This window comes from Bacillus rossius, chromosome 1, assembly GCF_032445375.1.
Source record: "Bacillus rossius redtenbacheri isolate Brsri chromosome 1, Brsri_v3, whole genome shotgun sequence".
Classification (NCBI taxonomy): Eukaryota; Metazoa; Arthropoda; class Insecta; order Phasmatodea; family Bacillidae; genus Bacillus; species Bacillus rossius.
The window spans coordinates 139,915,401-139,929,307 of NC_086330.1; the positions used below are offsets into that span (position 1 = coordinate 139,915,401).

A 13,907-nucleotide genomic window follows, 5' to 3' on the forward strand; every position below is an offset into this window, starting at 1 on the left:
AAAGAAGTGTTTTCAGAGTAAATTTTAGGCATAAAACAAATAATATTATTCTTGAAAGCACTTAAGGGACCTACAATTCACCTTTATTTAAATTTCTATGCTATATAATGTTACTGTCAACGCTCAAATTTCACAGTTGTCCTATGGACAAAGAGAAGACTCCGCGTCAGTTCAGAGTCTTGCGCTTAGAGGCTATACCGCGCTAGAAACACCAGCGAGCGTGGCGCTTATCATCCCGCCTCACTAAAAACATACACCCCGACCAGACGGAACCCTCAACAATAAAGACTACAGCTTACCTTTGCCACCGATTCAGCATTTCACTTTAACACACTTTTTGCCTAGATACCGTCAGATATCTACCTAAAGATATAATAACTGGTCCTTCCAGCCATTTCTAGGCCGTTTTACAACAATGGATGCCTAGCTAAATAAATTCAATTGTCAGATATCAGAAGCGCCATGGTCACACACTTAAAATGGGCGCTGCCTTGGAACGATTCCTTGACTGTAGCAACGATTCAAAATGTCAAACTGATACGCCCTGTGGAAATGACGCCATAAATGAATTAGCTAACAGGATAAAAAACATGTATTTTTTTACTGAGAATTTCCAAACCACAACAGTTACAGATTTAAAACAAAAAATTATTGACATCATGGTTAGTACGATAGATTCAAGTCGCGCATAAACATGATTTAATATCAGTCTAAAATGAAAAATTAGAAATACATGATAATAAGAATTATAAAAATTATTAATATAATTCATTTTCGGACGTCTCTGTGCCTTGAATTACTGAACAGAGAACAGAAATTGAATAGAAGTAGCAGATAATTTTTTTTTGTTACCATCAAAATAATTATATTCGATTTTATACTAACACACCTATCAACACACACAAAGTACACAAATTAAAGGATTGCGTATACTTCTTTGTATATTTTTTTAAAGTAAAGCTAAAAAATATGAAATATGTAAAACACAATATTATAATATGTAGAAGTATTTAGGCCGGAATTACAATAACCCGTCACCTCCGTACGTCCGTCATCCGTCTGTCGGTCACGTGCCCTACAGCCAATCGGATGGCCTGAAAATTTCTATCCGCCCGTTTGTCAAAAGCAACGGTGTAACGTTTAACGGACGGGCGATGGATTATATCTACGGTTTTAGGTGCGGCAGCCAATTGTTACCAGAATACAGGCCTTTGGTGTTTTTATTAGGTATTCAGATGTTTTGTACAATAACATTGCGGTTCTTAGAACTCATGTCTAAAAACTTCAATCGCGACTCTGAATTTTTTCGAGGATATGCTAATATAAAACGTACAAAAAACGTCATAAATAGTAAACTACGTCGAGATAAATCTCCGAAAGAAAAACATGGATTGTTAGCGACATATATTTGGGGAAATTTTCTGACGGACGGATAAAGTGAAGTTTTAAATCTCTTTGCTAGATGACGGACTTTCGTCTTTAACCAAAGATTGATATTAAAAGAAAGTTAATTAGGCCTATACAGTGGTCAATGCTATTCAATTAACAGCCAGCGATCTGCGAAACTCATTTTTTTTCAACAAGCTCGAATGAATATGTAAATATTTGAATAAATTAATCACGGAAAATTTGCCATAAACTGAAGAACAAATATAAAGAAATTCGAGATAATCGGACGATCAAATCCCGAGAAACATAGACGAAAGCACATCCAATGAACAAACTATTCGAATTTGAAACACAAAAGCCCTGAAAATTAAAAGAATTTCGCAGTTCCGACTTATAGAGATAACGATAAATTGGCGTATTGTTTTCGTGTCACACTAGACTCGACTGCAGTATTTGTAAACAAGCTATTTTAGTGCAATATCAAAGGTAGTATTATTACTCTGTATCGGCTTGCACGTAATTGGGTCAACACATTTTTTTTTTTTTTTTGCTCAGGTTCTTCGGCCCTATGCTTGACGATGTTGGGACAATTATTTCTAGAGGAATGACTTCAATCCGACAGAGAATTGCTAAACTATATTCTTTAACGTTCGCTAGCGGAATTAGGTATCGGAATGACGCGACAAGATGGAATTTTCCACTACCTCATTCACTTGCGAAGTAGCAATTCCTCTAGAGATAAGAAGTTTATTGTTCTTCAGAAATTTGATTAGTTGAAAATCGATGCTTAAATACTTTAAATATTGTAAAATAGTGTAGATGTCTAAGTTGGGTTAGGTCAGCTACATAACTTATCCATTTCGTTATAATAGTATGTAATGAATATTCAGATATAGTACGCGATGTGATAATGCAGGTAGGCCTACCTCCGAGTCAAGGGTATATTTGTTTGAAATTTAGTTTAATTCCAAAGAAAAAAACGTAATTCATACAAATACATACGGGACGTGTTTACTCCATTTACAAATTGCAACAAGAGTGTCATTTCAACCTATAAAATTCTCTTTTTGTGAAAAAATCTTGTAAACGAACTTAAATTAAAACCTTCACATTCTCGAAGTGTGTTAATGATTGGACCGCAGTTGTTTGGACACGCCCCATTCCGACCGTAAGCCAATTACTCTCCGCTAAGAGAGAAACAAGCGGATCAGGTAGTGCCAATCAACAAGGATAACAATTTTTTCGCTAAGAAATCAACCAGTGGGAAAGCAAACATAGGCTGAGCAAATCAATGACTTTGAATTCTACCTTGAGGCCAGACGAATCCGTTAAATTTTCGGGTCTCTATCCACGATGCGTGACAGACACGGTGAACACGACCTCACTCTTCCGGCCCTGGAAGCCGACTGACAAGTCACAACTTGTTCGAACTGGACACTGACTATCTCAACGGATCAGGCTATCGGGCTTATTACTTCAAACAATTGTAGCGTCAGTAGTTGCTGTTATGAAAATTCATTCTCCGTACTTTTTCTATGTCCAAGAGCGTAACCAGCTCAAAATGGAAAAAAAAAAAGGGGGGGGGATGATTTTTCGGAATTCAACCTCTTTCAAGAAAAAGGAGGGTTTTGTGACTTCTCACAGATGATGCAACCATTATTATTTTCTCAGAAATGTGATTAAATACACAAACACACATCCACACCAACGCACGCAAACACGCGCACGCACACACGCGCGCACACACACTAGCTAATGTCCAGCATGCGTTGCAATGCAACTTTTTTTTGTAATTTTTTTTAAGTACGTACACACATACAAACTATCTCTCCAACTCTAATTCTCTATCTCTATATATCACTCTGTATCTCTCTCCTCTATATACCTATGTGTCATTATATACGTCACTCTATAGCAATGAAAATATTTAAATTTTGTGTTTTTACCTATCTTTCTACCTTTAACAGTTGTAACACAGGTAAATAAAAACACGCGCGCATTCGAATGCAACTTCGTGACAAAATTTCAAATCAATCGGTGAAGAGCTTTCGGAGGTTTAAGATTTTGAACGAACGAAAATTTACATATTATATACAGACACACACTTTTCTGAAAGAGGGCAGCATCCCCCTTGTATTCGTCACCGCTCATGTCCCATACTTGCTCCAGCCACGACAGTGTGCTTATTGGCCGCTGTCACGGTCAGGGGATTGTCATTCTGTGGAATGGGTTGCACATGATTGGTTCTCTCTGTTTATTGTCGGCTCCCTAGTCGCGTGGGACGTGTTGAAATACAGTTGAGTCAAAGATCGAAATAAGCCAGAGTGTACACACATTTCTGAAATAAAATTTCCCTGGTTTTTCCTCTACTTTCCCTGACCGAAATTTCTAATAATCCTTTTTCTTGCAAATGTCTGAAATAAATGAATAAATACCAGCCTCCAACAATCCCACTTGCTGACCTAGTTCTTCTTCCAGTCTTCATTTAAAACAGAACCTTGCATACGTCATTTCCTAGTGTGTATGACTGTGCACTGAAATACCATCTAAAAAAAATGCTTTCACCATCTTGGTGAGGCACACAGTAGCATGACATTGTCTCAACAATTTACAACCACTGGGGAACTCACATGACTTTTCTAGGATTTCAAGTAAATTCCTTGACTTTCCCAGACCAATTCCAACGTCCCTGACTTTGAAGAATGTGGACACCCTTAAAGTTGATTTATACTTTTGGGAAATCTATTTTTTTAGGGAATGAATCAGAAAAAACTTCGAGCCTCTACATATATATATTTACCTCGGAGCAAAACCAGTCAACGTCCAAATTTTGAGATTGGAGTTTTATTTCAGATATGTCTTAAAAGTGCGCTGTTTGAGGTCGAACCATAACATGACACCCCCTGAATCTTTTTTGAAGCTAGACTTCATTAGGCGCGTTATGAAAAAATTATGAGAGTGAATTTTTAAGATGCGCGCGCAACATGCAACAAAAAATTATAGCATGAAAAAATACTACATACAAATAAAAATTATATGTGCTTTTAAATAATATACATTAGTGATTCATATTCAATACTAGTTCACGTCATAAAAAAATTATTTATTGTGAATATTAGTGACAGAAAATATGTTTACTAACTTTTTCAAGTGTATTTATATAAGTGAGGTTATTTTCCTATACTTATGTATAATGAATTTGCCTTTTAAATTATAAAATATTCCATTATTTAATAAATAAAAAATTGGAATAAACATTCATCATTTTTATTGATTTTCATTGTTTATCTAAATTTATCTCGGATTTTTTTTCTAAATTAACAAATTAATTTTATACACGTGTTTACATTAATATTGAAGTCTTGAGTTTATTAAAATTTATAATTCGATTGAATTTATATTTTACCAGCCGTATTTTTAAAACCACTCGTCTTATTATTTTATTTCTATTTATTATTTGCATGCAAAATTAAAGTTTTTTTTTTTATCACACCAAGTAAGTAAAACTTCTAACGCGCGCACGTACACTCGCACCCATTTTTATTCCTCAAAATAATTTAGAGGAAGTTATCAGCAGGGACCCGGAAAAAACGCAGATTCTTTTGTTCGCAAGGTAGACCGCAAACATTTATAGATTTGCAATGCTTTGTTGATTAATACACAGCTCTCTCGCCACACCCCTCTACGACCGTGGGCCAGTCAACTACCAGCTAGAGCAGAGCGACCCAATCACATCGACCCTTTCAAAAGAAGGCACGATTTCTCTGTAAGGTATCAGCCAATAGGAAAACTAAAGTAGGTAGTGAATACACATGAATGTGAATTTCAGCTTGACGCCAGATAAATCCGCGAAATGTCCTGGTCTTTAGGAAAATTTTTAGTTGATCCAGGCAAACTTGAAGTCCAGTGAGCCGGTGGCTGTTAGAGAAAAACAGTTAATCGTTTGTAAAAAAAAATAGTAATCACAGGTAGTATCTTTCCCGATCACGTGCGTATACTATTTTGTTTTCTACATGGAACATAAATATTTATGTAAACTTACAGATATTTGTACATTTGTACATTTACATTAAAACAATTGTATTTATTCTGTGTGTTGTCACCAATGGTTAAAGTATTTGCAAACCGTTCCCCGAAGAGCGTTCTAGTATTACCTGCGCACATTAATACTTATGCATAATAAAACAAAAAGATCAAATCAATCCATGGTTTAAAAATTTTATGCTCTTAAGACATTAATTAAAATATAAAGTTATGCGCCAATTTTCGTAAGAAATGCTCAGTGTTATCTCGAAAACCGTATTTCATACATGCAAAAATAACCATAGCCATGTGTTGTACACGTATTTCATACATGCAAAAATAACCATAGCCATGTGTTGTACAAAGTTACAATATATTTCTTGTAGCATTACAAACTGTTTCTTGGCAACTGGTTTCCAAAGGAATCTCTTGTGAGAGTACATAAACACGTACAGTGTATGAAGGTTGACGGTAAGCACATCATAGCAAACGCGATCAGCGTTTATTCCCCTCCCTTTCTTTATGAAAAGCGTAACGCCTCAGCACTCGTGGTTACCACTTACCAGCTACCTCTTTTCTGATGCTAAGCACAGACCGCCATTTTGAAAACCCTCCCGAGTCTTGAAACCGTGATATATGGACGTGCCTTGCCGCGTTCAAGGCTACCTAAGGATTTATTTAGCGTGACGGACCATGTGAAAAGTCCTTATCCTTTCTTTTTTTTTCTTCCCTGCGGCCGCCTTTGCGGAACGCTGGAGGGACATCCTAGTTTCTGCCGTGTGACGTCACCCGCTAGGTTCCTCAGTGGGTGAAGGCTGCGGCTCGTGGCGGGGTTCCACCGAACAGAGCTCACGAATGGTACCGAGTTTCAAGCACCAGAACAGCCTCTCGTTCTGCTATTTACGATACACCACGAACCATCACTTAAATCCCAATTTTCTCCGACTTCAAAAGTTTTAACCGCTTATTTCGTTGGCTAAAGTTTTTTTTTTATCGAGATAATGATACAGCATATAAACCTATAAATTCTAAATCAAAATGATTTTGTTTTCAAGAGAAAACATTCTGTGGAACCCAGGTGTTAACTTCAATAAGCAAGTACTGAGAGTTGAACACAGACTTTTTTTCTGAATAATATCACAGTATAACTACTTGCAAAAGGGTTGTTAAACATCCTTAATTCCCAAAGTGGTCCAGGTGGGCCCCTAGGGGTCCACGGGAGACTCGACGGGGGTCTACGTTGGCGTGACAAAAAAATGGGGGTTCACAATTCGTAGAGCCACGGAAATTTCGCGCATTCATTTAGTCGCAAGCTAGAATGCAAACCTCCACACTGTCGCACTGTGTTCATGATTGGACCGCAGTAATCTGGACATGCCTCTCTACGACCATGAGCCAACGATGTCCAGCTAGGAGAGAAGTAAGCGAATCAGGTAGTGCCAAATAACAAGGATAAAAATGTTTTCGCTAAGAAATCAACCAATGGGAAAGTAAACATGGGTCGAGCACACCTATAACTTTGAATTCTATCCTGAGGCCAGAGGAATCAGCGAAATTTCCAGGACTCTAACAATTCGTAAGCGGGGCTCCAAGAAAATTTATCTGCTTTCGATAGTGAAGAACTAAACTGTTGGCTTGACTTCACCTATCAGTGTAGGCTGATAATATTTTAAGAAGCTCAGCGACTGTTACTTGTAAAAACTTGCGTATTCCATATTCAGTACAAAGCGTCGCCGCTGCCGCCGCCGTCCGCAACGCTTGTTCAGACGTGCAAAGGGACGAAATACGACTTGTGGTGTGTGTGCTTGCAATCTTGCATGGACTTGTTTGATTCTTTACCAATATAAATACGAATGCCAAGGATAAATGTTACTCATTTGTTTCCGGAATTTCAAAAAGAAAAATAAAGTAAGGTGAATCGATGGTAGTGTTTGCCAGTGTCGGAAAAAGTAAGTATTTACCTGCCTATTTGGTATAAATACTTTTATTTTATGTTTTAATAAGTATAATTGTAATGTTTGCGAGTGGTAGGTACGTATTAAAAATTAAATACTAAACAGAGTCATCATTAGATACTTCCATAAAATAACAGAAAGCCGATAAAGGTTGAACTATTTACCCTACTTTATTAGTAATTTTTTTTTACCCGACTGTGTGGTGGTTCATTAAAGGAGAGCTATATTATGATTATGATTGACCTGCATGATTGTAAATATTTAAGGTTCCTAATGCTAAATGACTTAATTTAATATATTTTCATAAATTGTACGCGTCTATACGTAACCGTAACGTGAATCAAAGTAATAAACAAAGAATTAAAATCGCGGATTTTTGATATCAAAATATCATTTAAAAGTATTTTCTATCGATTTTCAGAAATATGTGTATCAAAATATATTTATGAAAAAAAGTTTTACATTACATTAAAATCGGTTCAGCCGTATTCATAAAACTACTATGGATTACGATCCATAATAGAGTTTCATGAAGCGATTTATTGCTTTTAATAATTAGAATCAGTTTGCCGTCGGTACTTTGTTTATTTCATTGCAATAATTAATTAGGTAATCCTATTCTGCTAAAATAGCCATGTCTTGTTGAGTACCGCCTTATGATTAACTAGCTGCAGTACCCGGCGTTGCCCGGGCTGAACACAAGGTGAAGGGGACCTTTTTCGAAATCAGATGTACTTAGTAATTGTCTTCTTAATTTGAATGTAAAGTGTGAAAATTAATTAATATCACTTTCAGATCCCAACAGACGTTGTTCTGCCAGTTTATAGTTATTTACCTGGTTTGTATGTAATTTAGACTTTATAAAGCAATATAGAAAAAAGCATAAAAATAAGAGATTACTAGTATTGAAAAGATTCCATTATCTAGCTAATGCTCGGCCTGCATTGCAATGCCTCATTCAGTTTTGTTTTGTAATATGTTTGAAGTAGTTACACATATACAAATCATCTATCCATCTCTCTATATATAGGTATTTATCTCTATCTGCATATATATACATCTATGTATTTCTCTATCTCTATTTTTCTCTTTATATCTACATATATACTTCCCACTATCTCTATATATTCAATATATAAGTCTCTATATAGCTCTATACATCTATCTCTTTATCTAACCCATTTCATTCTCTATACCTCGCTCTATCTCAACTTATCTCTCCGTCTCTATCTCACTCTGTATATATATCACTCTATCTGTGTCTCTCTTTTATATTTAAATAAATTGTGTCATGCGTGCACACTTATACAACAAAAATAGACGAAGTGAAATAAACACGTTTTTTGACACGATTCGTGCTCCAACTATTGAAAAATAGTTATACCGTCTCAGTAACCTTCATGGGCATGCGCATAACAAATCACCAAAATTTCATCGCAACCGGATGAATGGTATAGAAACGCATACGCCACAAACAAACGAAAATTAAAGACATGACAAACGCATCAAACGATGGTGCGTTTAAAATTCAAGGCATCTCTATTGACGAAGTTAAGAACAAAACTGTTATTAGCGCCTTTATTTTGCTAGCCGCTGCGAGCTCTACTAAGCGGACTGGTCTCACCAAGGAGAAAAATATTAATTTGCCAGACCTTACTATGTGTATGATCGTGTGTCAGACATAGAGAAATGACACTCACTCACTATTTGTTATGTCTATGACCTATGATTTTTTTCTGTTATAAAATGAAATTATCACATTTATCACTCCCTTATGGATGAAATTTCATATTAATATGGGGTCTATGTGTTAATCCAGATTATAAGCTAGCTGTAGGCCAAATTTCATTCAAATCCATTCAGTAGTTTTTACGTGAAAGAGTAACAAACATCTATCCATACTTACAAACTTTCACGTTTATAATATTAGTAGGATAAAACAAAGTTTTTTTATTTATAGGTAGGTAACTGATACGAAACATAGTGAATCTAAGAAGAAATGTCGACAGTATAGTGTTGATTATTTAAAATTTGGTTTTCTTCCATCAAAGGCAGACAAGCGATTTCCCATAGGCCTTTTATGCAACAAAGTTTTGAGCAATGACTTTATGAAACCATCAAGCTCGAAGATCATCTAAGAAGGTGTCATCCTGATAAAATAGGTAAAGATTTGAAATATTTTCAAGCATTGAAGGAAAAATATGAAAAGAGACCCACAGTGCACAGTATGTTCGATTTAACATTTGAAAGTAACGATGATGGCTTGCTGGCATCTTACAATATCTCATTACTTATAGCAAAATCTGGAAAACCGCACACCATTGGACAACAGTTAATTTTACCCACTGTTGAAGAGGTTTTAATAACTGTTCTGCACAAATCTCCATTTGACATACTCAAAAGAATTCCTTTGAGTAACAACAGTATACAAAGACGTATTTATTGAAATGAGCTCTGATATTGAAAGTTTCTTGTGTAATTATCTGCAAACAACTCACTTTTTCTATTCAACTGGACGAAACAACTTTGCCTGGTAATGAAGCATTATTATTGGCATATGTTCGATTTGTTATGGACGAAGAAATACATGAAGAGCTACTATTTGCGAAAACTTTGGAGACGGACACTAAAGGTGAATCAATATTTAATGTCCTGAGTGATTTTTTTAAAGGAAAAATCGATTACATTCACAAACGTTATTTCGATGGCAACAGATGGAGCTCCTGCCATGGTCGGGCGATATCATGGGTTTATAAGCCATCTTAAAAGAATTATACCAGAGGTAACTGCAATTCACTGTGTAATCCACCAGCAACACCTAGTAGCGAAAAATTTGAGTGATAGATTGCACCAATCGCTTCAATTTGTGATTAATGCAGTTAACAAAATAATAAGCAATGCGTTGAATACGCGTTTATTTGCACTATTGTGCTATGGAAATGATGAAGACTTCCAACGATTACTCTTACATACTGAAGTACGCTGGTTGTCGAAAGGTGCATGTTTAAAAAGATTTTACTCACTTTTTGAATCAGGTTTAGAGTTTCTGGAAAGTAAATATCCAGATTTAAAAGAAAACCTGATAAATTTGAAAGCAGACATCGCCTATTTGACAGATTTTTTCAAATAATTTAATGACATTAACTTACAATTACGGGGACAGCCTCAATTTAATAAAAATGAAGGGTGTAATTTCATATTTTCTTGGAAAACTGAAATTTATGAGGCAAAATATTATTCGGCGCGAATTCTCCCAGTTTTAAAACTTGTCACAGGTAGAATGCCTTGATGAGGAAATTCGGACATACGTTCAACATTTAATTGCCTTGCATGATGACTTCAAAATCAGATTTGAAGATTTTCTGACGATGGAAATACCACCATGAATCATAAATCCATTTGATGAAAAGAAAGTGGAGAATGTGATATTACAAGAGGAACTACTCCGGCTTAGCACTAATGAGGAGCTGAAGGTGAAATTTAAAAAAGGGTATCAAACATTTTGGCTGCAGGCAGAAATACCCGAAAGATATCCTGGACTGTGGGGAATTGCGAGAAAGCTTTTGATAGCGTTTCCTTCGTCATATCTTATCGAAAAAAGTTTTAGTGCCGTTACAAACCGTTTAACAAAAAAAAGGAGCAGATTGAATATCACGGAACGGGGAGATTTGCGGTTATTTCTAACAAAACACTAGCCAAATATTGATAATTTGCTGTCAATCCATCAAGTACATCCCTCTCATTTAAATTATGACTATTTTGTGAATGTCATTGTAGAAATTACGTTAAGTTATTAATGTTTAATTTTAATTATATTACGACTGTTATCATATTACAATGTAATATAACAACAATAATTATTAGTGTGATAATGATTTATTTGAATAAATACACGACAAGAAAAAATACGATTTTTTATTTTTACCACTCCGAATGGGGAGTTTTCTAAATGAAATAAGTGAGAATTGATTGGTTCCTTGTGCTATGAGTAGATGTCAAAAAAGTAAAGTTGGATGTAATTACTTTTTTGATTGGCAAACTTTACTTTTTTGACATACACTCAGCACAATCAATTAATTAATTAACCAATCAATTCTCACTTTCTGTCGAAAACTATTAATTCGTGGTTGGAACTCAGCCGCAACGCAAGTTTCCATAGTTAGATCTAATCTTCACATAATTTGTCGAGTTTAGGGAATATGGTATAAATGTAGCTGCAGGGGGTCCATCGGAACCAGCTAAATTTTGAAAGTGGTCTATGAGAAAAAAAAGTCTGGAAAACTCTGTTTTACATGTTCAGTATTATAAGGCTCGAGTCTTTTTGAAGTGACGACGTCTAATAAATCGATGAACGCCGGCTGCACGCCCGAAAAAGTCCCGTTACGCACATTGTACCGTTACGCAGTGTCCCATTACGCTCACTGTTCCGTTACGATGTGACCCCGTTACGTTCATTGTTCCGTTACGCTGTGTTCCGTTACGCTGTCGGCGAGTGCAGTAATAATAGGTTATGTTACAATTGACTAAAAAATTATGGTGATTCATATAATTGATGATATATATTTGATTACAATTTATTTATATGAAAACTTGTTCATAATTATATTTAAACTTTATAGCTAAACGCCAGTTTTTAAAATTAACTACAAGTCATCTACACATGAACTGTTTCGTCGACTGTTTATAAATTTAAGTGAAAAGTTAATGTGATTTTCATTGCTTATTACAAAAAACAATTTCGGCAATAAAGGATAATTATTCTTGCATTTGAAAAATCTGATTACTAGTATAATTTCAAGTACTTATTCTTTTATTATTAAAATAAAAAATTGGTTGTCTGTAAACTCGGTTTACGGACGATAGTTTAACGTGACAACGTCATAACAAAACATTGATGAAATGATTGTATACTTTTATTAATAAAATTGAATCATTTTTATTTTAATAATAAAAGAATAAATACTTGAAATTATACTAGTAATCAGACTTTTAAAATGCAAGAATAATTAACCTTTATTGTCGAAATTGTAGTTGTAATAAGCAATGCAAACCATATTAACTTTTCGTTTAAATATAATTATGAACAAGTTTTCATATAAATAAACTGTAATCAAATATCTAACATAACCTATTATTACTGCACTCGCCGACAGATGCTACTTTTTTAAATAATAAAAGATAAATACTTGAAATTATACTAGTAATCAGATTTTTAAAATGCAAAATTAATTTACCGAAATTGTTGTAATAAGCAATGAAAACCAGAGACTAAAATCCGTCGAGAATATTTTTTTGTTATTTCTTCCAGTGCTCAAAATGATATGCAATTGTGGCCCCGGGCACGAAATTTTATTTATAATTCATTAATAATAACGCCCCTCGCGATAAACAAAGGAAAATATGTATTAAGGAGTGCCTGGTTCCCGCGATAGCGGATAGATACCGCGATTCATTAGGTTCGCGTCCGTCACCGTAGATGACAGCATGGTAGGGGAATAATATTATTTCGTTTTTATAACACGATTTTATAACAAATACCCATCCCAAATACACCAAACTTATTTATAATGTGTTACAATATTTTTTAAAACATTGTGCAAAATATCCCGGGTGTAATTTGAATTATTATGTGTAACTGTAAAACACCATTGTTCGTTAAAAATGTATTTGAATATTCGACATTACTTTTAAATAACGGTACCTATTGTGCTGAAAATCGGTGGACGATCGTTAAATTACATAATATTAATAATTCAAACGACGAAAATATGATTGAAAAGTCAAATCGATGGTTGTTCCAATCGAGTGGAAGAGAGATGCCACGCATGCGTACAATGAGCATAACAGGACACATGCGTAGTGGGACATCCGTAGTGGGACAATGTGCGTTACGGGTCACTTTTTCGTGCGTGCAGCTGGCGTTCATCGATTTATTAGACGTTGTCACGTCAAACAAAATTGGTTGTCTGTAAAGTCGGTTTACGGACGATAGTTTAACGTGACAACGTCATAACAAAACATTGATGAAATGATTGCATACTACGGCAGAGTTCAATAAATTCCGTGAAAAATTCATGGGACCAGTGGCGCAGATCTGGTACCTTTTTTTTTTTGTAACTGAACGCACAGAAAACTAAGTATCACCTCGAACGTTGCGACGCAGACTGAGGAGGGAGAGAAGTTTGACGGAGTAGACTGTCTCCCCGTCTACGCGCACCGACTTGTCTGCGGTATTGCTTGTACACAAAGCTCCGGCCCATCGGTCTTTTGCGGGCATGTCAAGCCTCATTCAGCTCATGCAAGACGTACAAACTTGACGTCCACACATTACGTTTTGTTCGGCAAATCTGGCATGATCATGCAAGACTGATGGACTTCAAGGGCGCCGTCTGCCCGGGCTCAGGAAAAAGATATCCTAGTAGGATCTGTTTACGAAAAGCAAATAAGAATTCGTTGTGGGTCAAAAAGTACTTTTGATTTCGGATTAAGTTTTTAAACTTGTGTTTTTAGAAGAGTAAAAATGGCTAAATGGCGTGTTTT

At 35.5% G+C, this 13,907-nt stretch overlaps 1 protein-coding gene across 1 annotated transcript in view; it reads right to left on the reverse strand.

Moving 5' to 3' along the window:
- Positions 1-13,907, reverse strand: part of LOC134546219 (UNC93-like protein) — a 530,827-nt gene that overhangs the window by 414,203 nt on the left and 102,717 nt on the right. The gene's annotated exons all lie outside the window — the stretch shown is intronic.